Genomic DNA, 15,110 nt, shown 5'->3' with positions numbered 1-15,110 from the left:
AGGTTACGGCCTTTGTCACACACAACCATGCCCGGTTGGAGGCTCAGCAGTGAAAGCCAGAGGTCGGTCTGCTCTGTCAGACCCTGTAGCAGCTTGGGGGCCGTGTGGCTCTTATCACCTAAGCTGATTAGTTTCAGCGTGGCTTGCTGACTCTTGCCCACCGCTGTGCTGCCGCGCCGCACGCTACCAACTGCTGGCGATGTGCTCACACTTCATAATTGAAAGGTAGAGGTGGTAGAGAAGGAGGAAGGGGAGGGTTTAGAGGAGGTGGCATAAAAGGCTGCAGATACCAGCACCGAGGTAGGACCCGCTATTCTGGGTGTGGGAAGGACATGAGTTGTTTCAGGTTCTGACTCGGTCCCAGCCTCCACCAAGTTTACCCAATGTGCCATCAGGGAGATATAGTGGCCATCATGTTTTTGAAAGCCTCCGTTTCAACAAGCCTGCACGGCAGCATCTACAGGCTGATGAATTTGGCAATGTGCACGTTTAAAGCTTGTGCATGCGGGTGGGTGGCGGCATATTTGCGCTTTCGCTCCAATGCTTGTGTTAGCAACAGCTGAACGCTGCACTGAGAGTCATTGCTGGATGGAGTGGAGGACGGTGGAGGTGAGGGTGCGGGTGCAGGCTGGGAGGCGCTCGTGCCTGTGTCCTGGGAGGGGATTGGATCTGTGTGGCAGGTTGGGGCACAGGGGAACAGGCAGTGGTGTGACCTGGAGGCGGTGAATGGCCTTTGTCCCACCTTGTGGGGTACTTGGCCATCATATGCCTGCGCATGCTGGTGGTGGTGAGGGTGGTAGTGGTGGCTCCCCGGCTGATCTTGGTGCAACACAGGTTGCACACCACTGTTCGTCCGCGCTCTCACTAAAAAACATCCACAGCTTTGAACACCTAGCCCTCTGCACGGAGGCTTGCCGCAAGGGGGTGCTGTGGGAAACAGTTGGGGGATTCTTCGCTCTGGCCCTGACTCGACCCCTGGCCATTCCACTGCCTCTTCCAACCTGTCCTGCTGCTGCACTTGCCTCCCCCTCTGAAGCCCTGTCCTCAGTAGGCTTAGCAAACCAGGTGGGGTCAGTCACCTCATCGTCCTGCTGCTCTTTCCCCGAATCCTCTGTGCGCTCCTCATTCGGACTTACTGCCCTGACTACTACCTCACTGACAGACAACTGTGTCTCATCATCCTCATCCACAAAAAGCTCTTGAGACAGTTGACAGAAGTCCCCAGCCTCATCACCCGAACTCTGGGAACTTTCCAAAGGTTGGGCATCGGTCACGACAAACTCCTCAGGTGAGAGAGGAACCGTTTTTCCCCCACTCATGGCTGGGACCCAAGAACAGTTCCTGGGAGTCTGCCTGCTCAGAATATGTCATTTTCATGGAGTGAGGAGGCTGGGAGGAAGGAGGAGCAGCAGCCAGAGGATTCAGAGTTGCAGTCCCTAGGCCAGGAGTAGTGGATTGCGTAGAAGACTAGGTGGTCGATACATTGCTGGAGGCATTTTCTGCCATCCACGACAGGACCTGCTCACACTGCTCTGTTTGTAATAAATGTCTACCACGCGGACCCGTAAATTGTGATATGAAGTTGGGGAGCCCAGAAACTTGCCTCTCTCCTAATCCCTGCAGCGGCCGTCTGTGATTCACCACTTGGATGTCCACGTTCTTGACCCTTACCCCTACTCCTTATCACGGTGGATTAAGAATAAAGCAGGGCCCAAATAAATTACCCCACTGTACAGCACTGACAACTGTGGCTTAATTCACCCCACACGGAGACTTGTAGGTAGCGGAGGCTCTATGCTGTGACTAGAAAAAATTAACCCGCTGTCTTGCGCTGATTCCTAGGGGTAATTTACTGCTCGCAGAGACTTGTAGATTATAGAGGCTGTGTGGAGTGGGAGAAGACTCTAAAGCCAGTGGATAGTGCTGGTAACTGCGGCTATCTCAACGACCACCAAGGAAAGGGTATTGTGAGACGCTCTGCACAGCGGCAGAGCTGAAATACTTTGCAGTGGCCCAGGAAATATTACAGTATTGTTTAGCGGTGAGACTGCGGTCTAATTCACTGCAGACACAGAACGGTAAACCTGAAGTTATTTGCAGTAGGCTAGGAAATTTTAGAGTGCAGTTTCATGGTGAGAGCTGGTTGTACGGCACTGCAGGCTGAGAACACTATTAGGGTGACTACTCACTACAGTTTTTTTTCACTGCGAAATTCGCAGCATTTCTTTTTTCTGCAGGGGTCTATGGGACTTGTAAAGTTAAAATCGCAATCGCGCAAAATCGCGATTTTTGCGGTAAATTGCGATTTTGGAATTCCACACCGTAAGCCTTGTGCTATCAGGTTCTATAGAACCTAATAGCTGTGGGCAACGCAGCGGATTTCCACCGCGTATTACGTGGCGGAAATCCGTTCGTGGGATGGAGCCCTAAGTAGCTCTTTCCCTCAACTCTGCCTACAGCACTGCAGACACAGAACAGTATAACTGAAATGGCCTGCACAGCCCGAGATGCTTGAAAAAAAATTGGTGCACTACTGCTCCCAGCCAGCCACAACAGTAATGCACACTATGAAGAGTAGCCCTAAGAAGGACTGTTGGGGTTCTTGAAGACAGGATCCTATGCTAACACTATCCCTGTATAAGCAGCAGCACTTTCCCTAACCTCTGCCAGCATGCGTCTGAGGCCAGCCGCAGGGGGTACCATTTTAAGTACTCGGCGGTGATCTGATCGGCCCAGCCATTCACCACTGTGGGAGAAGAGGGCTGGCACGTCACAGCAGGAAGTGGTAATGCCTTCCCCGCATGTCTATTGGCTAGAAAATGGCGCTTAACATGCAGGGAAGGGAATGCAGTTGACTCGAGTACTGCATGGTGTTCGTCTTGAGTACCCTAATGCTCGGACGAGTGTGTTCGCTCATCTCTAGTGGTATGCAAGAATACAGATCCACAACATCACATGCAAGCCATTCATATTCCTTTTCCCATGTGAAACCATTACACTGCTGTATGACACACTTACAGTCAATAAGGTGTCCCGGTGTTCTACGTACCACAGGTTGCAGAGCATGGTCTACCCAGACACTTAACCCCTTAGTGACGGAGCTTTTTTGCTTTTTTCCATTTTCGTTTTTTCCTACTCCCTTTAAAAAAATCGTAGTTCCTTTGTTTATCCATCGACGTTACTGAATGAGGACTTGTTTTTTGCGGGATGAGTTGTATTATTTTTTTTAACTCGTTTTATTAAACAATATGCATTACATACAATATATGATTAAAGGAGATGTCTCGAGGAAGCAGTGAATTTTTTTTTTGCCCAGTCCCCCTAATTAAACATACATTACTAATTACCCCTGTAAATGACTTTCCTAGCTGGTTTCTACTTACCGTTCCAGCGTTTCAGCAACTTATAAAACTTTTTCCCAAGATGGCCGCCAGCTCTTTTCGCATCGCTTGCTGTAGCCCGACGTGCGCGCTCCCGAGACGCTACCAGCTGTGTCTCCATGGCAACCAGAAGCCCCGCAGCCGCCGAGCGGACCCCTGGAGTGAACACGGCCGACCAGTCACCCACCGCCAGGCAGAAGGTAACCGGCGCAGCCCCCCCCCCCCCTTCATCACAGCGGCAGCCCCCCCAGCCCAGCGACAGCCCCCCCCGGCCCAGCGCTAGTTTCCCCGGCGCAGCGACAGCCCCCCTGGCGCAGCGACAGCCCCCCCGGCCAAGCGACAGCCCCCCCCGACCCAGCGCTAGTTCCCCCGGCGCAGCGACAGCCCCCCCCATCGCAGCGACAGCCCCCCCATCGCAGCGGCAGCCCCCCCCGGCGCAGCCCGCCCCCGGCGCGGCGGCAGCCCCCCCGGCCCATCACTTACCAGGACGGCGGGACAGCTGGACGGCAGGACAGCTGGGCGGCTTCTCCGGACAGCTCGGCAGCTCTGCACCTTCCTCTAACAGAGGAAGGTACAGAATGGCCGCTCCAGCGCGCTCCCGAGCAGTGACAGCTCGTCTGCGCATGCGCAGAAGAGCTGTAGCGGGGAGCACACTGAAGCGGCTCGTGCTGAATGGAGAAGACCGGACTGCGCAAGCGCGTCTAAAAAAGCAAGCTGCCAGCGAATTTAGACGGAACCATGGAGACGAGGACGCTAGCAACGGAGCAGGTAAGTGAATAACTTCTGTATGGCTCATATTTAATGCACGATGTATATTACAAAGTGCATTAATATGGCCATACGGAAGTGTATAACCCCACTTTGTTTCGCGAGACCACCCCTTTAAGTAACTTTGCATACATCATAGGCTCCTTAAAACAGATGATCAGAACATAAATACGTTACATTACCTTGTACAAGTGTTAAAGGGGTGGTCTCGCGAAAGCAAGTGGGTCTATACACTTCTGTATGGCCATATTAATGCACTTTGTAATATACATCGTGCATTAAATATGAGCCATACAGAAGTTATTCACTTACCTGCTCCGTTGCTAGCGTCCCCGTTGCCATGGTTCCGTCTAATTTCGGTGTCTTCTTGCCTTTTTAGACGCGCTTGCGCAGATCCGTCTTCTCCCTTCGGCTCCGCTCGGCAGCATCGGCATTTTGGCTCCGCCCCCTTGTACGCATCATCGCGTAGCTCCGCCCCATGACGTGTGCCGGTTCCAGCCTCCTGATTGGCTGGAATCGGCACATGACGGGGGCGGAGCTACGCGATGACGCGAAAAGGGGGCGGAGCCAAAACGCTGATGCTTCCAAGACCAGCCGAAGGGAGAAGATGCATCTGCGCAAGCGCGTCTAAAAAAGCAAGAAGACACCGAAGTTAGACGGAACCATGGCAACGGGGACGCCAGCAACGGAGCAGGTAAGTGAATAACTTCTGTATGGCTCATATTTAATGCACGATGTATATTACAAAGTGCATTAATATGGCCATACAGAAGTGTATAGACCCACTTGCTTTCGCGAGACCACCCCTTTAAACATGTTGTGTTAATTGGCTTGTTCATAGTGTCAGTGGGATTATCACTCATTTTACAGAGTAGGTCTGCGTACAATAAACTTTGAAATAACTCTTGTGTGAAGTTTATATTTGTTGACCTGCACCATCTCCCCCATACCTTATTGAATTTTTCTGTTTTTATAGACTATTTTCTCATATGGTAAGATAGAATTGATGATATTCTGCCATTTTGAGAGTGTCGGAGGGCGCCTATCTATCCAGCGTAGGGCTATAACATTACGGGCATAAAATAGTGCTTTGGTGAAAAATAGCTTATCATGATATTGCCATTGTTCTTCATCTAGAATACCTAGCAAACATATTGCTGGGTCAGGTGGTATCGGTATTCCCAACAGTTGGTTTAGAAACTCTGTAACTTCTTCCCAGTACGTGTAAACAGCAGGGCAACACCAAATCAGGTGGTTGAAATTTGCATTGGGTGCCCCGCAATGGTGGCATTGGCTAGTGGCCATTCTATTCATTTTGTGAAGCCTGGTCTGTGTCAGATAACACTGGTGTAGAATATACAATTGGGTTAGTTTTTTATTTGCGGCTGCTGATACCATTGTGCATGTGGACATTGCAGTTTCCCAGTTTGCATTAGTTAAAGAGGGGATGAGTTCTTTCCATCTCTCCATCACTGTCATTGGTACAACGGGGATCTTGGAGTGTAGTAGGTGAGTGTACAGCACCGAAATTAGGCCTTTGGGTCCTTGGGTGCGCAGTATGCCTCTTAATGGGTATAGAGAAAAAGGTTGTCTGGGTTCTGGGAATTGCGCTGTCAAGGCAAGCTGTAGGTATCTGAAAAAGCTCACTCTAGGGACTTGGTATTGTTGTTGTAGCTGCTCACAGGAGGCCAATTCTCCGTCAATATATAAATGTTCTAGTGTGATGATTCCCAGATTTGACCAGAACTGTCTATCTGGCAGGTTCATCAGGTGTGGCAATGCTCTATTATCCCATAGGGGCTTTCCAGGGGAATGTCCTCTTGTTTGGTCAATAGCTTACATGCCCGCCATACATTAGCTGTGTGCCTATGGATGGGCAGCATTTGTCTAGTCAGTAGTCCTGGTTTTTCCAGGAGGATCCAGAGTGATATTTCTGAAAGAAAAAACATCAAGTGGTGCTCGGAGTTCGGGAGAGGAGAGCCTGACAGCCAGTGACGGATGTATGTAATCTGCCCCGGTAGATAATATAGTCTGGTAGTGCCATTCCTGCCATTTCCTTAGGTCTTTGTAGGGTGTCCATGCGGAGTTTGGCTCTGGATTTCCCCCAGATGAATGATACTATTATCGAATTAGTCTTTTTAAAAAACCTCTGAGGTATAGTTGTTTCTGCGTGTTCTAGACAGTATAAGTATTTGGGGAGTATTATCATTTTAATAAGGTTTATTCTACCCGCTACAGACCATGGCAGGGAGCTCCAAGTCTTTAATTTTAGTTGTAGGGTTGCCAACAAAGGGGTGATGGTTAGGGCAAGACTCAGGGTCTAGTCTCTGGTGATATGAATTCCTAGCTATTTAAATTGAGGGACAATTTGTAGTTTACAGAATACATCTCCCATCAACCATCCCTCTGGTCTTAGTGGCATTAGAGTGGATTTTTGCCAGTTAATATGCAGACCTGAGAAATTCCCAAATTTATCTATTAGGGAAATAGCTAATGGCAGAGCGTTCTTGGGGTCCGACATGTAGAGTATTATATCGTCTGCGTATAGCCCTATTCTATCCTCTCTGGATTCCCTTATATAATGCGTGTTGTTGGATCTTCAGAGCCAGGGGTTCTATGGCGATTGTGAACAGGATGGGGGAGAGCAGGCAGCCCTGCCGGGTCCCCCTATGAAGTGTGAAGGAGCGGGAGGTCAGTCCGTTCACTACTATTCTGGCCGTCGGGGATCTGTATAGAATAGAGACCCATTTAACAAATAAATCTCCAAAACCGAACTTCCGTAAAACCCCCATCAAGTATGGCCATTCAACTGAGTCAAATGCCTTAGCCGCGTCTAGCGAGGCCAAGGCCCAGTCCGACCTTCACCTCCAGCCCACGTGCGTGACCATCGGCGTCCTTCTGATGTTGTCTGATGTGGACATTCCCGGTATAAAGCCGGTTTGATCAGGGTGTATGATGTCTTTTATAGCCTGGCTTAGGCAAGAAGCCAGTACTTGAGTAAGGATTTTGTAATCTGTGTTTAAGAGAGAAATAGGCCTATACCAGCCACATTGCTCCGGGTTTTTATCTGGCTTTAAAATAAGGACTATATTAGCTCCTAGCATTGACTCCGGGAGATGTTTTTTTCAAATATATGTTTATATAAAGAGAGTAAGTGTAGTATAATTTCTTCCTTATAGTGTAGATAAACCTCTACTGGCAGGCCATCTGTTCCCGGGGTCTTATTTTATGCCATATCCTTCATTGCTTCCTCAATCTCCTCTGTTGTAATGGGCAGTAAAGAAGAAAGAAAAAGTCTCAGCGCTCGAGAATAGGGTACCAATTAGCTGATAGTTTAGACGTAAGAATGAACTTACTTCACGGAGGCGTCCGTGAGTAGACGCCTCCGGTCCCAGAAAGCATGTAACAAAATCCTGCGGCAAAGGGCGATCCGTTTCACTGGTTTATTTACTTACAATGATGGTAGACGCGTTTCGGCCAGTAGGAATCTGGCCTTCATCAAGTACAGGATAAAATATGGCACATATACAATATATATAACAATAAAAGAAGTGGGTAATTACCTTCTCATGTGGTGTGTGGGGGTGTTGTTCCGTTCAGCAGAGGTCGCGTTTGGAAAGAAAGGGCGCCGCGGGATGACGTAGCGGTGTCTATTTTTGCCCTATTCAAAAATGGCTAACAGTGGCTCAGCTGCATGATGATGCAGCGAGACGTAGCTGGTTGGGATGGAAGTTGTGAACGGACGTGATGACGTAATCACGCCAGACACGTGACCGCGCCCAGGGGCGTGGCCACGTGTCCCCGCTCCGTAAGTGGAACTAAGCGCTAACACTTACAAGTGATGACGCAGCGAGGCGTAGCTGTAGGCGTAAGGGTAGAAATCATAGGGAAGTGGTGAACGAACGTGACAACGTAATCACGCCAGCCATGTGACCGCGCCCGAGGGGGAGCGGCCGCATGTCCCCACTCCGTAAGCAGCACTATGCGCTAACACTTACACAGAAGACACTCACATACTAAGGCTTCGGTGTGGAATCCCAATTTAGGAGTGACAGCATGGTCACCTTACAGACATGGCCGCGCAAACTTAGAGCGCTATCTGCTGCCAGGGGATACCAACATCCCTACGTCATAAGGGCCTATAGGGCGTGTTAGACGGGGTCATGTGATGTAACATCACCTTTGGGGCGTGGAAAGCGTCGCATAGTAACGCGACACGCTTCCAAAGGATTTGTTTAGGGGATATGTGTTCAACACAGAGAAAACTATGGTATAGATATTTCATGAACAATGGTATTTTACATAACATTGGGATATGGAGAAGTTATATCACTTAGTGATGTCAATTCTCAGTATACCGTTTCCATGTTACCAATTAGGTATACCCTGGGGATACATGAGATAATACTGTGCATACATAATAAAAATACATGTAAATATAAATATAAAAATCCTTATACAGTAAAATCAAATTTTCTCTAACGTTTCATTTAACCCGTAAGGGGTTAGAGTATTAAAATGGAAAATGTGAAACATTTCTTTTGCTTTTAAAATTGAAAAATTGCCTGCAGGAATTTGTTCTATGGGGGTGATTTTAAGTAAAGACGGGTTGGCGTTATGATGTGTGGAAAAGTGTTTGGACACACTGTGTTTCAAAAATTTATTTTTAATATTAAATCTATGCTGATTAGCTCGAGACCGTAAAGAGTTGATGGTACGTCCTATATATCTGAGAGGGCATGGGCATTCGATGAGATAAAGGATGTAATCAGAACCACAATCTAGATGTTGTTGGATCGGGAATGTAATACTGCCATTGGCCGGTTCTATCTCTTTTCTTTTGTGGCAAATTATAGTGCAACATTTGCAATTGTGTTTACCACATTTATAGGTTCCTGATGGTTTTAAAGAGCGAGTTCGAGAAACTGTTCTGATGGAGTTAAATTGTTTTGGACGGGAGGGAGCTAAAATATTAGCTAAAGTGCGACTTTTTCTGAATAATATTTGGGGTTGGGGAGACAATTCTGGTGATAGTAGGGGATCCGACCGAAGGATGTGCCAATGTTGTTTCATGATCAGTTTAAGCTCTTTATGGAGAGAATTATATCGTGTGATGAAATTACAGTTATAGTTTAATGGGGAACTGCTATCCTTCAGATTATCTAATATCTCCCTTTCAATATTATGATTCACCACCTCCACTTATGTCCATAGATTGGAGACAACTACCTATCTATGGGTGTCCACCTCTTAATCGACATAATAATTGGAGGAAGCACAATACACCACACCATAAGGAACAACCTAATAACCGACATTTGCATCATGCTACCCAGCATGTACGGACAACAAATAGAATGTATACCGATAATTCTACAAAGCATTCTAAAAAACAACCCAATACCCCTGTAACTACAGAATTGACTAAAAACATACCAAGAGAGGGTAATATACCTCCAAACGCAGCAATTACAACTTTAGTGAAGAGTTCTTTGGCTACTGATACTTTACAAAACCAGAATAGTATTGACATCTCCCCCACCCCCCAAGCACTGGACACTCCTGACCAGTTGTTGTCCAACCCACCCCCTGTTTTAGCCAACATCTCAGGGACCCCCACTGACTTAGTTAGATGTCTAGATATACAAGAACGACACCCAATAGAGCATTTAGGGAACGTAGAAAACCAAACTGAGGTTAGCACTGTGCTCCCCTCTAATTTGACGCCCAACACCTCACCCAAATCTTTTTTAGTGGAGAGGTCCTCCCGGTCTCCCTTAGCCGAGAGACTCACCCCAGGAATAAGGGTCACTCGAAGTTCCGTCATAAGCCATGCCAAAGGGAAAGTGCCACTAACCAAAAATTTTCTGATGAATGGGTCGAGCACCCTAAAAACCATCAAACCTCATGCATCTCCGAACAGATCGCCCCTCCCCCAAGACCTTATAAGACCAGAAGGAGGGGCAAACGGGGAGGCCGTAAAAATAGGAAGAACCCTCAAACAAACGACAATAAAAATGATACCAAAGGTACAGTCTCCAATGAACAAGCATTGAAAAAGGGAGTCTTTAACCTTTCCAAACATCAACTCACACGAGGCGAACTTGACATCTTATCAAAGGGCCTGTCATATAGTCCATCTAAAAATCCTGCCCTATTTGAACTCTTTGTGGATTTAAACACGTTTGTGCGGAAACTCACCCTAAAGAGATTTTTTTCTCTTAACAAAAATAACCCTCCACCACAAGAGATAATTCTAGATTCCCCAACAGATATATCTCCCCTTTATACAGAATTGAAACCACCTAATAAATTTTATCCGATAGAATCCAAGGGACCGAATATCACGTTGTTTTATGATGAAGTGCTAACGAACTTTAAACAATTGGTTGATAATGCAGGAACCAATACCTTTAAGACAAAAAATAACTTGACTACCATACAGTATAAATTGATAAATAAATTGGCCAGCGATAAAGATTGAGTCATCAAACAAGCTGACAAAGGGGGGGGGGGTGGTACTTATGGATAAGTCGTACTACCTTGAGGAAGCGTCACGGATCCTTAATGACAGAGAAAATTACAAAATTATTCATAACGATCCCCTAACTGAAATACAAAATAAATTATCCTCACTAATTCATAAAGCTTATGAGGATAAAATAATTACCAAAAATGAAAAACAGTATCTATTTCTCAGACACCCGGAAACAGCTTATTTTTATTTCCTACCCAAGATACACAAATCCATCACTCAACCACCAGGCAGACCCATTATAGCGGGTATCAATTCTCTCACGAGTAACTTATCTCACTACATCGACAAACAGTTACAAAGGCTGGTAGTACAACTACCAGCCTATCTTAAGGATACAACTCACATTTTACAGTTGTTAGAGAATATCATATGGAAGGAGTCTTATATTTTAGTTACGTTAGATGTCAGTGCATTATATTCCAGCATACCTCACACCCAAGGCCTTGAGGCAGTTAAGTTCTTTCTGGAAAAAGACAGTCTAATTCCTGCCCAACAAAAGAAATTCATTTTGGATGGCATTCAGTTTATTTTATATAATAATTATTTTAAATTTAACGGTCAATTTTATATACAGATAAGAGGAACCGCGATGGGGACCAAATGTGCCCCATGTTATGCCAACTTATACATGGGGGCCTTCGAAAATCAGATATCAGACCCCCACATTCACTTTTATAAAAGGTACATTGATGACATCATCCTCATCTGGGATGGGACCACGGAAGAGGTTACCAATTTCATTCACCAACTCAATTGTAATACTTGGAACCACAAATTCACGGGTTCTTTCAGTTCAGCATATATCTCTTTTCTAGATCTTGATATATATATTAAAGACAATACCATTCAAACCAAAACTCATTTTAAAACAGTAGATGCTAACTCTTTTTTGGATTTCCACAGCAGTCATGCCAAGCAGTGGAAACTTAATGTTCCTTATAGTCAGTTTAAAAGGATCAGACGGAACTGCTCCTCATTGGATGAGTACAATAAACAATCAGACATTCTTTCCCAAAGATTTAGGGATAAACACTATCCGGAGACCCTTATTTCCAATTCTAGGTATAGGGCCCAACAAGGAGACAGGGGGATCAATTTACCCAAACCCACATTAGATAATCTGAAGGATAGCAGTTCCCCATTAAACTATAACTGTAATTTCATCACACGATATAATTCTCTCCATAAAGAGCTTAAACTGATCATGAAACAACATTGGCACATCCTTCGGTCGGATCCCCTACTATCACCAGAATTGTCTCCCCAACCCCAAATATTATTCAGAAAAAGTCGCACTTTAGCTAATATTTTAGCTCCCTCCCGTCCAAAACAATGTAACTCCATCAGAACAGTTTCTCGAACTCGCTCTTTAAAACCATCAGGAACCTATAAATGTGGTAAACACAATTGCAAATGTTGCACTATAATTTGCCACAAAAGAAAAGAGATAGAACCGGCCAATGGCAGTATTACATTCCCGATCCAACAACATCTAGATTGTGGTTCTGATTACATCCTTTATCTCATCGAATGCCCATGCCCTCTCAGATATATAGGACGTACCATCAACTCTTTACGGTCTCGAGCTAATCAGCATAGATTTAATATTAAAAATAAATTTTTGAAACACAGTGTGTCCAAACACTTTTCCACACATCATAACGCCAACCCGTCTTTACTTAAAATCACCCCCATAGAACAAATTCCTGCAGGCAATTTTTCAATTTTAAAAGCAAAAGAAATGTTTCACATTTTCCATTTTAATACTCTAACCCCTTACGGGTTAAATGAAACGTTAGAGAAAATTTGATTTTACTGTATAAGGATTTTTATATTTACATGTATTTTTATTATGTATGCACAGTATTATCTCATGTATCCCCAGGGTATACCTAATTGGTAACATGGAAACGGTATACTGAGAATTGACATCACTAAGTGATATAACTTCTCCATATCCCAATGTTATGTAAAATACCATTGTTCATGAAATATCTATACCATAGTTTTCTCTGTGTTGAACACATATCCCCTAAACAAATCCTTTGGAAGCGTGTCGCGTTACTATGCGACGCTTTCCAAGCCCCAAAGGTGATGTTACATCACATGACCCCGTCTAACACGCCCTATAGGCCCTTATGACGTAGGGATGTTGGTATCCCCTGGCAGCAGATAGCGCTCTAAGTTTGCGCGGCCATGTCTGTAAGGTGACCATGCTGTCACTCCTAAATTGGGATTCCACACCGAAGCCTTAGTATGTGAGTGTCTTCTGTGTAAGTGTTAGCGCATAGTGCTGCTTACGGAGTGGGGACATGCGGACGCGCCCCCTCGGGGCTGGCGTGATTACGTTGTCACGTTCGTTCACCACTTCCCTGATTTCTACCCTTACGCCTACAGCTACGCCTCGCTGCGTCATCACTTGTAAGTGTTAGCGCTTAGTTCCACTTACGGAGCGGGGACACGTGGCCACGCCCCTGGGCGCGGTCACGTGTCTGGCGTGATTACGTCATCACGTCCGTTCACAACTTCCATCCCAACCAGCTACGTCTCGCTGCATCATCATGCAGCTGAGCCACTGTTAGCCATTTTTGAATAGGGCAAAAATAGACACCGCTACGTCATCCCGCGGCGCCCTTTCTTTCCAAACGCGACCTCTGCTGAACGGAACAACACCCCCACACACCACATGAGAAGGTAATTACCCACTTCTTTTATTGTTATATATATTGTATATGTGCCATATTTTATCCTGTACTTGATGAAGGCCAGATTCCTACTGGCCGAAACACGTCTACCATCATTGTAAGTAAATAAACCAGTGAAACGGATCGCCCTTTGCCGCAGGATTTTGTTACATGCTTTCTGGGACCGGAGGCGTCTACTCACGGACGCCTCCGTGAAGTAAGTTCATTCTTACGTCTAAACTATCAGCTAATTGGTACCCTATTCTCGAGCGCTGAGACTTTTTCTTTCTTCTTTACTGCATATTATTGCCCCCACCAATTTATTGGTTGGGGGTCATCTCAAGCCGCTCTGCAGCCTTCATCTATCTGCATGAACTGGGACCTCAGGATTCATCTCACTAAACCACAATTCATCGACTATGGTCATCTGAAATAGTGAGCGCTCCCTTCCTACAACTCTGTTGTAATGGAGGAGTCTAATAGGGACTTGTGGGTTTCTTGTAGTATTGGAAATGTTATGTTAGTTAAATAAGTCTCTAATTCTGCAGGGGAGTAGTTAGTTTGGGATTGATATAGATCGTAGTAGAATTGTTGGAATCTATCTAGGATATCTTTTGGGTCTGTAAGTATTGTACCCTCGGTTGATTTGATCCTAAGTACCGATGGGGGAGGTCTTGTCAGGCCATAAAGGCTAGTAGTTTACTAGATTGGTTGCCTAGTTCAAAGAAGGACTGTCGGGTAAAGAACAGGTTCCTTTGGGCCTTTTCTTTTAGGTATAGTAGATAATCCCAGCCTGCCTGTAACCACTTGTCTATTTTAGTGTCTAAGGGGTCAGAAATGAATTCTTTTTCTAGTAGTTGACATTGCTCCACTAGGTGTTCTCCTTCTCGTGCTGTGGCTTTTTTAATAAAAGAAATTCAGGATCTGAAGCAGCCCCTAAGATGAGGTTTAAACGCCTCCCATACCAACATCATGTCAGAGTGTGCTCCATGCGCCTCATAATATATTTGGATCTGGTCCGTTATACGGTCATTTGGGTCGACCAATAAGAGCCAGAATGGGTGTACTCTCACAGCCTTCTAATGGCGGCCGGGCCTGGGTTTTTAAGAATCATGCGAATTGGTGAGTGGTCTGAGGTCCCTCTTGGGAGGAATTCTATGAAGCCAACTTTTGGAAATAATGAGGGGGATCCGAATATATAATCTATACGACTAAGCGCATGGTTGTGGACTGCGTGGCAGAAAACGCCTGTTGGCAGGGGTGGAATACGCGCCATAAGTCTAGCCACCCTGTCACTGAGATCATAGAGGTTGAGCGGGTCAAATTCGTGTCTCCCTCCCTCCGAGCACCTCCTCCAAATCTATCCAGTAGGGGATCCGTTACCATGTTCATGTCTCCCATGCAGATAATCGTTGCATCTGGTGAGAATGAGGTAAATTGGATGCCATCTGCTAAGAGGGCTGTCAACGCTGGTGGTGGGTTATAGTAACATAGGACATATGGGTCATTATTAATTTTGGATCTTACGAAGATGAATCTACCCTCTAAGTCTCTTTTTAGCTGTTCTACCTCCCATCTGAGCGACCTTCCTATTAGAATTAAAATTTGGACGCTAATTCTTTTATAATTTTACGTACGGAATCTAATTCTCTCACTTCCCGGTGTCATAGAAACTTAAAATTTTGCACGGGCATTGAATATGTCATAAATAGGAAAATTAATGGGTCCCAACTCGATTAT

The sequence above is a fragment of the Eleutherodactylus coqui genome, chromosome 5, assembly GCF_035609145.1.
Source record: "Eleutherodactylus coqui strain aEleCoq1 chromosome 5, aEleCoq1.hap1, whole genome shotgun sequence".
Classification (NCBI taxonomy): Eukaryota; Metazoa; Chordata; class Amphibia; order Anura; family Eleutherodactylidae; genus Eleutherodactylus; species Eleutherodactylus coqui.
Note: the sequence above shows the minus strand (reverse complement) of the source record.